This window comes from Corvus moneduloides, chromosome 2 (assembly GCF_009650955.1).
Source record: "Corvus moneduloides isolate bCorMon1 chromosome 2, bCorMon1.pri, whole genome shotgun sequence".
Lineage (NCBI taxonomy): Eukaryota > Metazoa > Chordata > Aves > Passeriformes > Corvidae > Corvus > Corvus moneduloides.
The window spans coordinates 52,117,681-52,132,092 of NC_045477.1; the positions used below are offsets into that span (position 1 = coordinate 52,117,681).

The 14,412-nt window shown below is 46.1% G+C and overlaps 1 protein-coding gene across 1 annotated transcript in view; it reads right to left on the reverse strand.

Annotated features, from left to right (window-relative positions):
* Positions 1-10,842, reverse strand: part of SMAD9 (SMAD family member 9) — a 37,824-nt gene extending 26,982 nt beyond the window's left edge. The window contains exon 1 of the mRNA XM_032099610.1: positions 10,750-10,842. The gene's annotated coding sequence lies outside the window, so the exon portion shown is untranslated. The remainder of the gene's footprint in view (positions 1-10,749) is intronic.
* Between the last annotated feature and the right edge of the window lie 3,570 nt (positions 10,843-14,412).

Consider the following 14,412-nt stretch of genomic DNA (forward strand, 5'->3'; position numbering starts at 1 on the left):
GAGGGTAGGACTGGAAACGTGTCAGCCCAGTTCACTGGCTCCATTCTCCCTAAACATAGGGTTGTCTACTACAACTGTTGCTGTGGCACAACAGTGGTGGGAAACATCTCTGGGCACAAGAACTTGATTACCTATAGCATGTTATTACCACAGCATCTGGAATGGCTTTGATCTGTGCCAGCAGCACTCCCCCAAACCACTCTTGTGTGTAGTTCAAGAGCTAGAAGGGAACATGGGTCACTCCTAATAATAAGTCAGCAAAGATCCACCATGTTTTGGAGGGTGAGACAGCCATTGCACAGAAGTAAGCCTCAAGGCCAAGAGCAGTATAAGGCATGCTTAATTTATTAGTATAGAAGCAGTCTTTTAGTAGAATTTACTTGGCCACAGAAACACATCCAAATTTTTGACACCCATATCTGACCTACTCATCCTCAAGTTCCTAAATATGTATTTGAGGAAAATACATGTGTACATGGCATGGACCACTCCACCTAAAGGTAAACATCTAGAAAAAAAAATTAGCAAAATTAGGCACTGCATTCAGCTAATGCTGTGTGAGATGAGGCACCTCAAGTCTGAATGACTGTAAGGCTAAGAGCCAGCAACATGGACATGAAGTGGAAGGGACTAGGATATTACCTCCTACTCCTATGCCCATTTTTCACCTTCCAGTGTAGAAATAGTCTGTAGGTCCTCAGGTCAGCAGGAGAAATGTGCAGCTCCAGGAGCTTCACTTCAGTAATTTTCTACAGTGCTACTAAAGAGCCTGACACACCAAGAGCAGAGGAAAGCCCATCATAATTGTGGGCTTCCCATTTCCTAACCGGAGCCAGGTCCTGCTGAAGTCAGTAAGAGGGGTTCCAGAGCTCATGGAAATTAAACATGCCCTCCTCTGTGTCTCATGAGGCAACATGCTGACATCTCCACTATGGAAAGATTTTGTGAAGTTTAGATTTCACCTAATGTGAAAAGGATCCACTGTGTCAGGGGAGACTCGTGTCACACCTCAGCAGGATGCCTGTGCAGTCCAACATGCTGATGAAGTTCCCTCTAATTCAGTTGCCATAGAATCACAGAATCATAGGATATCCTGAGTTGAAACGAACCCACCTGGGTCATCAAAGCCAACTCCTGGCTCAGCACAGGACCACCCCAAGAATCACACCGTGTGCCTGAGAGCATTGTCCAAACACTTCTTGAACTCTCTCAGGGTTGGTGCTGTGACCACTTCTCTGGGGAGCCTGTTCCAGTGCCCAACCACCCTCTGGGTGAAGAACCTTTTCCTGATATCCAGCCTAAACCTCCCCTGACACCGCTTCATACCATTCCCTCAGGCTGGGGGAATTTCTCTCCCATAGGCACAGCAGGGAAATTGTACCAGCCTTTGTTAAATTTCACTCTAAGTTTTCTGCAGAAGTCAAAAACGAAAATTACATGGATGCTAACAAAAACAGACTTAAAACACCACTGTGTAAAAGCAAAGCATACAGCCTCCCTCAGAAGCATATCTATGTATGTGTGTGTAAGCACAGGCGTGAGCAGATGTGTGCTCCTTGTCTTGGAATAAATCTTCAAGGTGCTGCCTCCACTCGAGCACTTGCCTGGGCAAACTGCACAGTGAGAGGCATGGCTATCTGTCTGGAGAATGCCTGACATCATCAGTCTCGGTGTCACTGCAACAGCTAAGTAAGGCCACAGAGGGAGATTTCTCAGAGGGTTGTCTAGACATAAGCTGTGCAGTTCTTGGAGATGCATGTGGCTGGAAAACAGAGCAGTGAGACAATTATAGCTGTAAGTCTGACACGCGGCGGCTAAATCACAACAGTACTAGAAGGGAGAAAATTGTTTCAGTCGATCAATGTGAAGAGGAATGCTGTGAACATGCTCTTGGTTAGTTATTTTTACCTAGCACTGATTCAGTTACTTCTACCTACTATGAAAGAGAGAAGCATGTGAGTTTTCTTAAATTAACTAATTCTTAGTGTGTTTTCAAATGTGCCCAGCTGGCAGCAGCCAGCACACACCCAGGGCTGGCAAGGAACCTCCCAGGTCACATCATCACTGCCACTTGCTGTGGGGATCTTCCAAACATCAGCAGAGAAAAGGGTTTTAAAACAAACAAACAAACAAACAAAAGTGTGTACAAATACTTGGGCCTCAAATGAATGACGAACCTCACCAACCTTGCCTCGGGCCTCATGCACCAACCTTTTTTGGTTTTTTTGCCTGCACAGCAACTTGGAACTGGGCAGGAGATGTTTCACATAAACACCCATTCCAGAAGAGCAGTGTGAAAGCATACACCTGATTACAGTCCAGTAATCAGCTCATGGCTCAGGAACAGTGGCCACATGTTATTTTTGAAGCATGTAAATCATTTGTACCACTCATGGCACCCTCAACATCATTTGGGGTCCCCGAAGGATTCTTGTTGCACTTGGGACCCACCAGACAAGGGTGCTGTTATTAATTTATCTGAAACCACTGTCTTTCACACCCAAGAAAATATAGTGAATGAATTATTCATTACAATGTTATCAACTTGGTCCACAACCACGGAACCTAACACCTAGGGTTTTAATTTAATAAAATGCAAAGAAGGTTGTTTTTGTTTTTAAATTAAGAAATGAAATTTCTTCCCAGTTTGACCCTGGACTGCTCCAACTAAAAACAGATGCAATGATAGGAGGTAGAGTGCTTGAGGCTCAAATTTATCCATGTTTCACAGAGCCCTGGCAACATCTCTTTGTTTATTCCTATAAGCTTAAATGAATAATGCAAGCTTCTGAAAATCATTTTCTTGAGTCTTTTTCAAGGTTGCTCTGAAAACCCTACTACAATGAACTGTATGTGAAGGCATCAATATCAAAGAGCAAATCTCACAGCACCTCATGCTTTTCCAGCCACCCATTCACCCTGTGGAGCCTTCACCTGAACTCATTGCTTCCCAAATAAAGTAAGAATAAAATTTGATGTTAGTGCCTAAAAATTTGTGACGTCCAAATAATTTTTCTGAGCCTGTGTAACCACTCAAATATTACCTCATCTATTCAACGTCTTTTAGTTTCTCATGTCAGGAATAACACATTCTTATTTGATATAAAGATGGAAAGATTCAAATATATAAGTTGCACGCCTTAACATAGCTACATGCACTTCCATAGGCCAAACATTGTGGAAGGGTTTCAGAGGCATAAATTCTGTCACGAAAGAAAATTAAGCACCCAGGTCATGTTTGGTATGCCCATGATGCCTGATAAGGAAGGGATGTACCAATTCCTTCTGTGGGACTGCTCTGGAGGAGCACATTGACAGATGCTTCAACAAAGCTTTGTTAGTGTGACATCAGATGGGGAGAACAGAAGTGCATGAACATGGTAACAGTACCCCCATGTACAAAGGCTGTTGCAGACAGGATAGGGGCAATCCATCTTTATGTCCACTTGAAGAATCAGGGAGAGCTTATGAGTAGGATAGATACATGTTGGGATAGTTGCTGCTGGAAGTCTGTGAGTGCATTTTACATGGCTTGCTTCAAGAATAACTGTGCTGGCCTTGGGGAGGAAGAAGGGACTGGAAAACCCCTTGAGATGAGCCCTTAGGACCCTACATCCCCTACTACAACCAAGCAAAAGAGCCCCTCTCTTCAGGTGCAGCACTGGGCTAGCATGGCTACACTGGCTTTGGCCCCTGGGCTACTTGCATCCAGCTGCTGAGGACAGAAACCTAAACCAGAGGGGCGCATGCTCCCACCAATTTTTGCCTTTGAAAATCTCCCACAATATCTGAAGGCACCCCACAAAATTACCACAACCAAAGTCTATGTAAAAATATTAAACTGGACCAATTTATCACCATGATCTCTCTCTGACTGTACTTCCTTCCTCAGTATTAATTTTTAAAGGAAACCAGTGACTGTGATGTTTATGAAGAGTGAACTGCACTGTTCCCTGTCTGGGCCACACCGAAGTTTCTAAGATGCAATCCCACAGGGACACATCCTCTTCTCTGTCTCACACCCTGCTCCCTGCAGGCAGGAAGAAGACCCATTCACCTAGTCCCTGCCTTACCCCTTCCTGTGGCTGCCTTGCTCAGACTCAGACTGGCATCTGCAAGGAAGAGCCCCTCTCTCAGCTGCTTTCCTCCAGCAGAGCTGAAGGCTAAGGAGCACTCATGCCATGGAGGAACTCTGAGGATGTATCTGTGGGAGAAGTGGAGGCAGTGGGGTGGTGAGGAGGTGCATCAACCTGCCTTAGGAAGCCAACATGTCTTCTCATGGCTCTGGCTATCCCCATTTTATAGCCAGTCAGTCCTGCATTCCTCACATACCCACCATTCCCAGAGAAACTGTAGCAAAGCCCATTGGTGTTTCTAAAAATGGAACGGTTAGAAATACGCAAAAAATAGAATTCCTGCTTTTAAAATAAAAGCTGACTCGTCTCTAATACAAAGCGTGCAGCCAAGTGCCTCCAGAACAAACACTTCACAAAGGAAGAAGGGGACTTGAAAAGAATTTCAGCTTCAATGCTGGTGTAAAGTTTATATCCACACTAATCAGATCCTGCAATCCTCATTATCAATCACTGGCATTCTTGGAGTCATTCCCAAATACCCATTTTAGGAAAAGGATTTGCTTAGATTTAGATGTTAAGAATGTTGTGACAAAGGATACATCTAAAGAACGATTTCTTCACCAAGGATGTGGCACTCCAGTCTGATGAGAACCTATTCTGGAAGTTTAGTGTCTTAAGTTGTTAGAAGAGAATATACTTTTGAAGACCTGGTTGTGCCTTTACAGTGCACACAGGGAAAAAGGATAAAGCAAATGTTCTCCTTATATTGTATGGTAGCACATCCCACCTCAGGGAAGTCTGCCTTCTTACCTTACTCAGTTCTGGTGTTAACACAGCAGACAGTTTAGCATCTCACAGCTTGGAAAGTGAAATACAGATCAATCGATCATATGGATCATCAATAAAATACTCAAAAGGAAGAACTTTCAGAAGTGCTTCCCCCCTGACTGGCAGCAGGCCTGGAGAGGGAGCAACAGTGCTGCTGGCCATCTCTCCTTCTCTCCAGGTGAGGCAACCTGGCCAACTGCATATGGGGGATAGGTTTCACACAAAAACCCCTTTCTGTATACATCACACTAGCAGTTTTCCACGGAATTGCATTAGTATTTCATTGTGTTCAAACCATATCACATTCAAATCTGTTTTTCCTAAAAGGCTTCCATTGTGCATCACTGTGGGAAATTGCTAATGCAATAAGATTGACATATAGGTTCTCCTGCATGAACATCCGCAGTAATCTGTGCTAATTGAGCCCTCAGTGGCTTGTGAAATGCTGCAGGGGGGAGGAAGGGTGGAGCATCCACAGGGCCTACATCTTGGTGAACTGCAGCAAATAACCGTGTGGAGGACAGGTAAGCACTAGTATTAGTGTGCTTTATCCATGTAAAGATCTGATTTAGTGGCAGGGAGTGCCTTGGTCAAGGGACCAGGATATTTTCTATGAAAAATATGTGGATGTGCTTGGGCTGTCTGTGGAAGTTATTTCCCAACAACAGGGCTAAGAACAAAAGGAGCAAGAACTTGCCTATCTAATTCCCTTCTGTGGGGGAAAGAAGGAGATGGCTGGCCATTCCCAGTGACTTGAGCTGAAGATGTGGGTGCTCAGATTCTCTGTAAGCCAGAACACTTGCTTGTGAGATTAAAAAGGCTTCATATGCCTACTTTTGAGCCTGGGAGTAAATAACAAGTGCTGGATTCTCTTTAGCATGTAAGATGACATGTCATGTTAACTACCAGCCTCAGAAGATGCTGAGCAGAAGGCACAAATCAGGCCCTGAGTCTTTAAAAGAAATATTTTACTCTTCTGCAAATCCATCTCAGGATTCCAAGGAATACCCCATCTCTTCAGGGTTGTTTCTACCCTTCCTCCCCTCTTCTAACACTTAGCTCTGACCCATGCAGCCCCTACAACCCAAGGCTCTCAAGGAGGCTACCACCAAGAAGTCTGAGGTGGTCGCTTAGGACCATGCAGCAGGACAGGCATGGGAGCCGCAGGCTGCAGCCTCCCACAGGAATGGATTTTGGTTTCTCTATTCTAGGTGTCTCTGTGAAAGCCTCATGCCCTGTGTGAAGTAATTCCAGATCTGTTGATGAGAGAGAGATAAATCAGCTACCTCATATATGCTGCAGGGTAAGAAACTGCACATTGGCAGCTGGGCCAGAGTAATTTGACAGAGACAAGTAGGTTTGGATAGGCAAGACCAGCAAGTAACCATAAGAGTCTTGAAAAACCACATGAACTCCTTGTGCCTCCGGTCAGTTTTGTGCCTACTGAGCAGCGTGTGGGATCACTTCCTGCCACAAGGCCTCAGGGTAAATGGCTTTCCCTCAGGTGCCTCGACTTCTGCATTTGTCACACAGGTACCCTGACACAGATGGCTTTGTGAAGCATGATCAACTCTTCTGATGAGGAATGATGCAAAGTAATTCTTAAAAAAAAAAAAAAAAAAAAAAAGTGTGTTTTTTTTTTTCTTTCGTTAAGGGAAGGCACAGCAAGAAAACACACATAAAAAAAAGATTAAGTATTGTTGAAATGTATTGACCTCAGCTGCAGGGTTATTCACATTATAAAGGATTCTTCATTAGGTGGAGCTTTGCTGCTTGCAGACAAGGCCTTCTGGAAAGGGCACCTCCATCACCAGCTCCTGCCTGCTGTTCTGCACAGCATGGCTGCGTGACCCAGCACGCCACCAGGCCGAGCAAACACAGAACCACCGTTATCAAAAAATGGCCAATCTGGCTCCCATTGTAGCCAGGTAATGAGGGTGAAAGGAAGCCTGAAGCAGAACAAACTCTAATGACCCACAGGTCTGTTAATTTTCTTTCCTCCTCATTTCTCTCTTTTAATGGATGGTGAGTTTGAGGCCAACAGTTGTGGGGAACTCAGGGTGTGGGGACTATTTTCAAAGCCTATACAAAGGCCAGGTATATAGAGATACTCCAGAATGGGAGATATTTCAGAAGCAAAAGAACCAGGATTTTGGCAGGGGCCATGCTGACTGGGAGCAGAACGCAGGTGGGAGAAGAGAGCTTGTTGGGAAATGGGAGGTTGCAGTATCAAGCTGGAAGGTTGCCACATTGCAGACTAATGCTTTAGCAGCTGCAAACAAAAGGAAGGAGGAATGTAAGAAGTAACACGAAGAACAAGTGTCAAGAGATATCTGGAAGTACCAAGACCTGTGAGGAAACAGAAGAGGCAAAGATGATGCTAAGTTTGGCAGAGGGAGGATGGTGATGCTACTGACAGGGAAAAAAGAGTGGGAAGGAAACAAGTTCTGGAAAGACAGATGTGGGAAAGGATAAGGCTTTGCTTCTCCCAGTCAGAAACACATCTCGATCGTAACGCTGTCTGAGAAAAACAGAGATCAACTATCAGATTTTCTTCTTCTGTTTTTTCTTGGTTTTTTAAATTAGGGGTGGCTGCATACACTGGAAAGTCTCCTTCACTCCATGTCCACTTCCACCATGTCCTTGCTGTGCCCTTGTCCAGAGGAACTGAAACTCAAAGAGAACTGCTCAACCTTACATCTGTCTAAGGTGCAGAAACCTGAAAGTGGTCCTATAGAACAATCTGTGTGAAAATCACAGGTATCTGCACAAAATTTGGGCAGATAATGTTTCACCTGCTTTAATTAAAATGCAAACATGTATTAGTCAGGATCTCTCTCTGGGCTCTGATCCTGCCATCTATTAGATCCACTCATTTGCAAAAGCACAGCCGATTTTTAGCTGATATAATAAATACACAGGGCCCAAGTCTCTTTAAGTCACCTTTCCACCTGTAAAATTCCCACAGTATTAACCATTCAAACATTGTAGACAAAATATAAGATGGGAAATAATTTGGGATATTTTTGAAAAATTAATTTTGTTGTACTGTATTCAAAGTCTAATGCTTCCTTACAGCCGTTCTCAAAGACAGTAATAGGACTGCGATGATTACCTCAAATTGTCATTGGTATTACTATTGTTTGCTGTTCATGTAGAGTAACACTAATGATTCCTTATACTGGCCTGTATCAGGAAACCAGGCAGTTTAACAGAACAACCTTTCCTATGTGTGTTTTTGCCGTGCTGTTTTCTGTTAAAATACTTATGATGCGTTGTTTGGAGTTTTTTTCTTCCCCAACCCTGTAATTATTATTTGTAAACGGTATATATTGCACAGAAAATGGAATCTCTCTACACTATCACTGTATTTTTTGCAGCAGAAAAATGACCTATATGTATATAATATAAATAATATATATTATATATATAATATATTATATATTTTTTTTCTGTCTGCCCTTATTCTTTTAAGTTTCTTTGAAACAGGGTGCCCAGTATTGCTGGTGCTGGAATTACTGTTAGTCAGTACCAGCAATGGTGATAAACTCCAGCTAGTGTTTTGGTTAGAGGTCACTTGTAATTAGTAGTCATTGTCCTTTGAATTTAACAATGGAAAAATAAAACTTTATAGCGACAGATTAGCCTGGCCATCAAAATTACAGCACTTTAGCATTCAGGAGAGAGGATTGCATGACACACTATCTCCCTGGCTGATAACAGCAGATAGCTAAGGATTCAAATGCGAGGTGCAGAAAGCCTGTAAAAGAATAAAAGGAGAGAAAGGAGGATTAACTGCCCAGATGTTATGTGATACGTTATATTGACACTTCTGTGCTCCTCTTTTAGTGAGCTGGGCCTCATCTTTTACCTACTGAAGTCAAGGTGGGGCACTACTGCCAGTTTCCATGAGAGTAGCTTTCTAACCCAAGGAGCTACCTAGTTCCTCTACACCATGTCCCCACCTTCCGCAGATACTCGGCACATGTGTGCATGACTTAGTGAAATACTAATTCTCAACTTTTTCACAAAGTTGTGCAGTTGACAGCTTTGTGCATATTCATTTCTGTTGCTGCAGGTAACAAAAAGCTATCTCCACCACGTATCAGTTTACAAATACTGACATGGATTCGATGCACACAACGGGTGATGTCCCAGTTTGCATATATCATATGGATATGATAAGGATTTGTGATAAAATACACTTGACCCTTATTCCAGCCATTTTTGGGGAATTACTCTTTATCAGCTTATGTGCAAGCTAATAAAGTGAAGAAGAAAATGTTTCTAATTCCATGACAAAGGACAGACAGGAATGGGAACTACTGCCAAACCCAGTAAATACAAGATATCCTTCTTGATGCAACTGACTTTAAATGTATTTTTGGGCATGTTTATTTTAGCTACTAAGTCAAATTAACTCAATATTTAAAAAACCAACAAACAAACCACAAACATCCCCAGTCTCTGCTTTAAAATCTAACAGGAAGCAAAGATGAACCAGCCAGACACTGGTACTTATCAAATCTGAAAGAAGGGAGTAGTCTGGCTGGATTAAAACGGATGAGGTTTGTTTGAGTGATGACATTTGTCCTACCGTTGCTGAGGGGAGGAATTTTGCAGTACTTTCTTCATCTTATACTCCTGAAGATGGGAAGATTAGTCCTACCACACAAATACTTGCACATATAGAGAGGCACATTTCCACACATCAGAGATGCTGAGGAGTACTGAAACTTGTGTTATCTGCAGTGTCCTTCCCAAAGCACTGCAAACTTGAATACATTCCCAAGCCATCCTCATCATTTCCCACTTCTGCCAAGGGAGAGCTCCTTCACTAAATAGTTGACCATTCTGGGCTGAAATATTTTTTTCACTAATTTATAAAATGCAAGTAATTAAGAGTGCGTGCGCATGTCTGTGTGCGCGGACGTGTCCGCGTGTGTGTCATTTATTTTTATTCCCACTAATGCCTCTTTTAAAGCAGACCTGGCTACCATCAAATAAATTTACCCATAAAATCAAAGTAGGAAAACACAAAGTTACCAAACAGTATCCGAATTGTTACCAATGAGCCGAGCTCCGAATTCCCCCCACTTAAGAGCTGCCTGGGTACGGAGATAAAATTACAGTGATTTATAATTTGCCGTATCGGGGGCTATTGTTTTTGGAAATGTTGGTTACTTGCTAACATGTAACGTTCTAACTTCGGAGCCAAAAGACAAAAAGCCAATCAGAGTCACCGTTCGTAGCTGGAATAAAAACCCCGAGTCACAGCAATTCTGCTCCGTTTTGCCCGGGAGCGTGTCCAGGAGCGGGATTTCTTGAACAGAATATAACCTCTGAAAGGAAAAGTATTTCCAAACGTGTCATGTGGGGCTCTGTTGTTTCTTTTCTTTTTTTTTTTTTTTTCCTTCCCTCTCCTACTTAAACGAGAAGCAAAGAAATCCTGACAGCGGGACGACTTGTCAGCGTTTAGCCATCCATAAAAATGTTTTTCCCCGCGCTCCTCCTTTCACTCGCCGTCCTGGCGTCGGTCTGTCTCATCTCGCTGCTCCGCGGCCCCAGCCCCCGCCCGCACACCGCCCCAGCCCAGCGGGGCCGGGGCCGCCAGCCGGGGGGACACCGGCCCGGGGCGCCGCCGCGGCTGCCCCGCCGGGCGCACGGGGGGATGCTGCGGCCGCCGCCGCCGCCCAGCGACCCGGCACCGCTCGGTACCGCTTGGGGAAGGATGCGGGACAGCCCCGGCGCGAAGTTTGGGGCGACGGCAGCGGCACTGTTCCCCGTCCCCTCTCCTTCCCCCTTCCGCCCTTCCCGGGACGCGGCCGGGAGCCCCGGCTCTTACCTGCCACGGCCGCGGGCTGGGGTCTCGGCGCGCCGCGGGCGGGAGCGGGGCTGCAGCTGCGCGGCGGCGGGGCCAGGGCGCAGCGGCAGCGGCAGCAGCAGCCCCGACCGGCGTCAGTCAGGCGGGAGCCGCCAGGCTGTATTAGTGCGCCGGGCTGGACCGCGGCCAGCAGCGCCGCGGCCGCTGGCCCGCCCCTCGCCCCCCCGCCCCCGCGCCCCCCCGGCCGCGCCGCCCCCGCCGCGCTCACACACGCTCGCAGACACACGCTCACACACACAGGGGTGCGCACACACCAGCGCACACGCTCACGCCCGCAGAGGCTCGCACACTTGCACCGCTCGCACACATCCGCCCAGATACAGATACACGCACACGCTCAGACACTTGCACGCACTGTCGCGCTCACAAACACACGCCCACGGTGAGTTACACACACACGCACACAGACACACACATACAGACACACATACACACACTCTCACACACTCACGCAGACCCCGTGCACTTCCCCGCACCCGCCGCACGCCGCCCCTCGCCGGGCTCACCCCTCCGCACACGCCGAGCTCTGGCCCTCCGGCACACGGGTTCCCCGTGCCGGAGCTCACCCCCAGGCACGGGCACACGGACCGTCCCCGCGGAACCCGCCCTTAACACACACCCCGCTGCCGCTCGCCCCCAGCCCCGCGCGCCACTGGAGCGCAGCCGCCTCGGGGGCCGCCGGGCCGCCCCGGGACAGGTCCTCTGCCCGGTGCCCCCGCAGCCAGCCCTTCCCCGGGGTCCTTCTCGCCAGCCGCCGAGCCCCCGAGGATGGACACAGTGGCCAAGCGGAGCGTGGGGCAACTTCAACCCCGTCCTGAGCTGCTACGGGTGCTGCTGATCCGGCTTTTGGGCACAAGGGACAAACGCTGTCTGCGGGCAGAGACTTGGAATCAACGTCGTCCTTCTGGGACGGCTGGACAGCACAGCTGCAACCGGGTTTGGGGATCAAACTGCGCCTTCCCACGCCGGGCTGTGCAGGCGTCCCGTCATTTCTCGGACTGGTCAGAGAACAGCAAACTGTAGCTGGCACTGATGAGCAGATGCGTTTCCTGCTCCAGAGATTACCTATTAAAACCTCATATTCCCCAGAAGTAACCATCTCTAGCTTTGTAGCGTATGGTGTTAGCTGTAATAAGGAAGGACTGAAAGAAGGGAAGTCAAGTGGCTTCAAGGACACTAGACATAAAAGCTACTCACGAAATTGGGGCTCCAGGCAGTACTAGGAACAGGCACTTGTCTGAACCTGACCCTGGCTGCATTGAGGGGTTCCAGTTAAATTGCACTGTGCCTTTTGAGGTCAATCAATAAATATGATTAAAGATACCATCCTGCTGACATTTTCACCAAAATTTTTTACATTGTAAGACATGACAGCAAAGCTAATGTTGTTTGAGTAGACATCAAAAAGCCACAATGCAATTACAGCTCCTCAGCACAGTTTTATCGAAGCATGCGTGCATGAGGGCTATGGTGCAATAGGGAGATACAATATAATGCCCCAAAATACCTCTGTTTCCCACTTTGGATTAAATAGTTTTAAAATACCAGTAGCTTCCCCACTGCTTGTCTGGCTTCTGCAGGAGACTTCTTGACAGATGAGTGGCAGAAGAGATGCTGTTATTTACAAATCACTGTAAACATTAATAAATTTCCTATCACAGGTTCTAACTCGGCATGCTTTCAGATTTTATGTCCATAATGCTGTTTATTTTTAACTGGAGACATCACACTGCAAATGTATTCACGGACAGTTGTGTGTGGGGGGGGGTCGGCAGAGCTGTGATGTGTAACTTACTGAGGCACAACCAGATTCTGTTGGGTCTCACTGCATCTCTTTCAGGTGTTGAAACCTCTGGTTTCTCATGCCTCTGCTCACAGTTTCTGCTACCAAAAAAGGGGTGGCAGGACAAGGTGGGTCTTTACTCTTGCCACTCTGGTGCACAGCCTGCTGTGCTATCACCAGTCCATCTTCATTGTCAGGGTACATTAAAATGCCAGTACTGCTACTAGAGTGATCCAACCAGCAGGGAGGGGGGATAGCAGCAGAGCTGCTGCCTAGATTGAGCAGTCAGTACCTAAAACTTTACTTTGATTGAAGCATCCAGTTAAATAGGCATAAACTATTTGTGAAATGGCTTAATTGCATTCCTATTTGTGTGATGGCAGTTTTAACAGCCATATTGAAAAAAAAGTCTAGCTAACAGAGGTCACATGGGTATGTATATATATATATTACTAGAGTTTGATACACTATAGATTATATAGCAGGCAGGCAATATTTTTTTGTGTGTGCAGTTGTATTTCAGATCAAGTGGCATGCATGCATACGTGTTTTATTACAAGAGCTGAATATATGCTGGTGTACCTGGGATCTGCTAAACCTTTGGAATGATCAGTCTCAGGATCAGTGCTCACATATCCCGCCTGTCCTTTCCACTCTCTCCACACACACTTTCAGAACCCAAATGCCTGAGCCCAAATCTTCTTCTGCATGGCTTTCAGAGCTTGTGTCCTCTTTGTAAGGCTCTGCTCCTCCTGTCAGGGTGACTCATCACCTGTCACTCCTCTGCACCGCCTGGGCTCTGCTAATTCCATTTCTCATTTGCCACTATCTCTCTTGAGTGCCTCATTTCCCATCCTGCCCTTTGCAAAAGCCCTTCCTTAGCCTGCACACGATGTAACTTTCCTTCTCAAATCCCCTCCTGTAAAATATGGACCAACCTTCTTTACTCATAAACCAAAACCTGATCAGAGTATTCTTATCTTGGTCTGTATTTTGTCTTTTTGTACTGGATAACTCTGTAAAGAAAATCATTGGTATAAGATTATATAGAAAACAGTAAAGACTGGATGTAGCTGTAAAAGGGGTGGAAGGGTATTAATGTCTTTTTGCACTGATACTGTGTAAAACATAGAATAACGTGAATTTTCCACTTGGAGGGAACTGCAAGTTCCTGAGAACTGTAAATATACTGACTCTGTATGTACTGCTCCAGGGCTCCAGTGAAGCAGTGGCACTGTCCACTGCCAAACAAGGAATAGATGTTACAACAGCAGTGTCAAGTGCCGTGTGATGGAGATACCTCCAACAGCTCCAAGCGTGGTGCTGCGGACACTAGAAGACTCCTAGCCACAGTATCTTGAATTTACTCTGTGTGTTACATTTTCCTCAAGGGCTTTCTCCAGGCAAAGACACAACAGGCACTTGCCTCTGGCAGCAGATTTTTGGGAACAGCAACATAGTTGTGGTTCTGTTGCCCGCTTTGCCTGTGCCAAAGCTCTGGAAAGTGAGGGCTGTTCCTGTATGTCAGGGTGGAGTCACACGTGCGGGGCAGCATTGCCAAGAAGAAGCTGACTATTCAAGCAGCAGCACTCACCATCTCACTCCCTCAGTGGGTGCTAAACAATGAGCAGAAATTCTGCCAGGATGCCTAGCTCCACACCTTTTACTCATCATGGTAGGGCTGGACCAGCCCCAACTCCTTACCCTTGGGTTCGACTGTTTGATATTTCTTGTGTTGTCTAGAAGCTTGGAGCTTACCCTGCTTCTTATTCACAGGTGGTTTGGATATCTCAGTATCCTAACTAAGGTCTCGACAGTTTGGACACATCTTTATCAGGTTT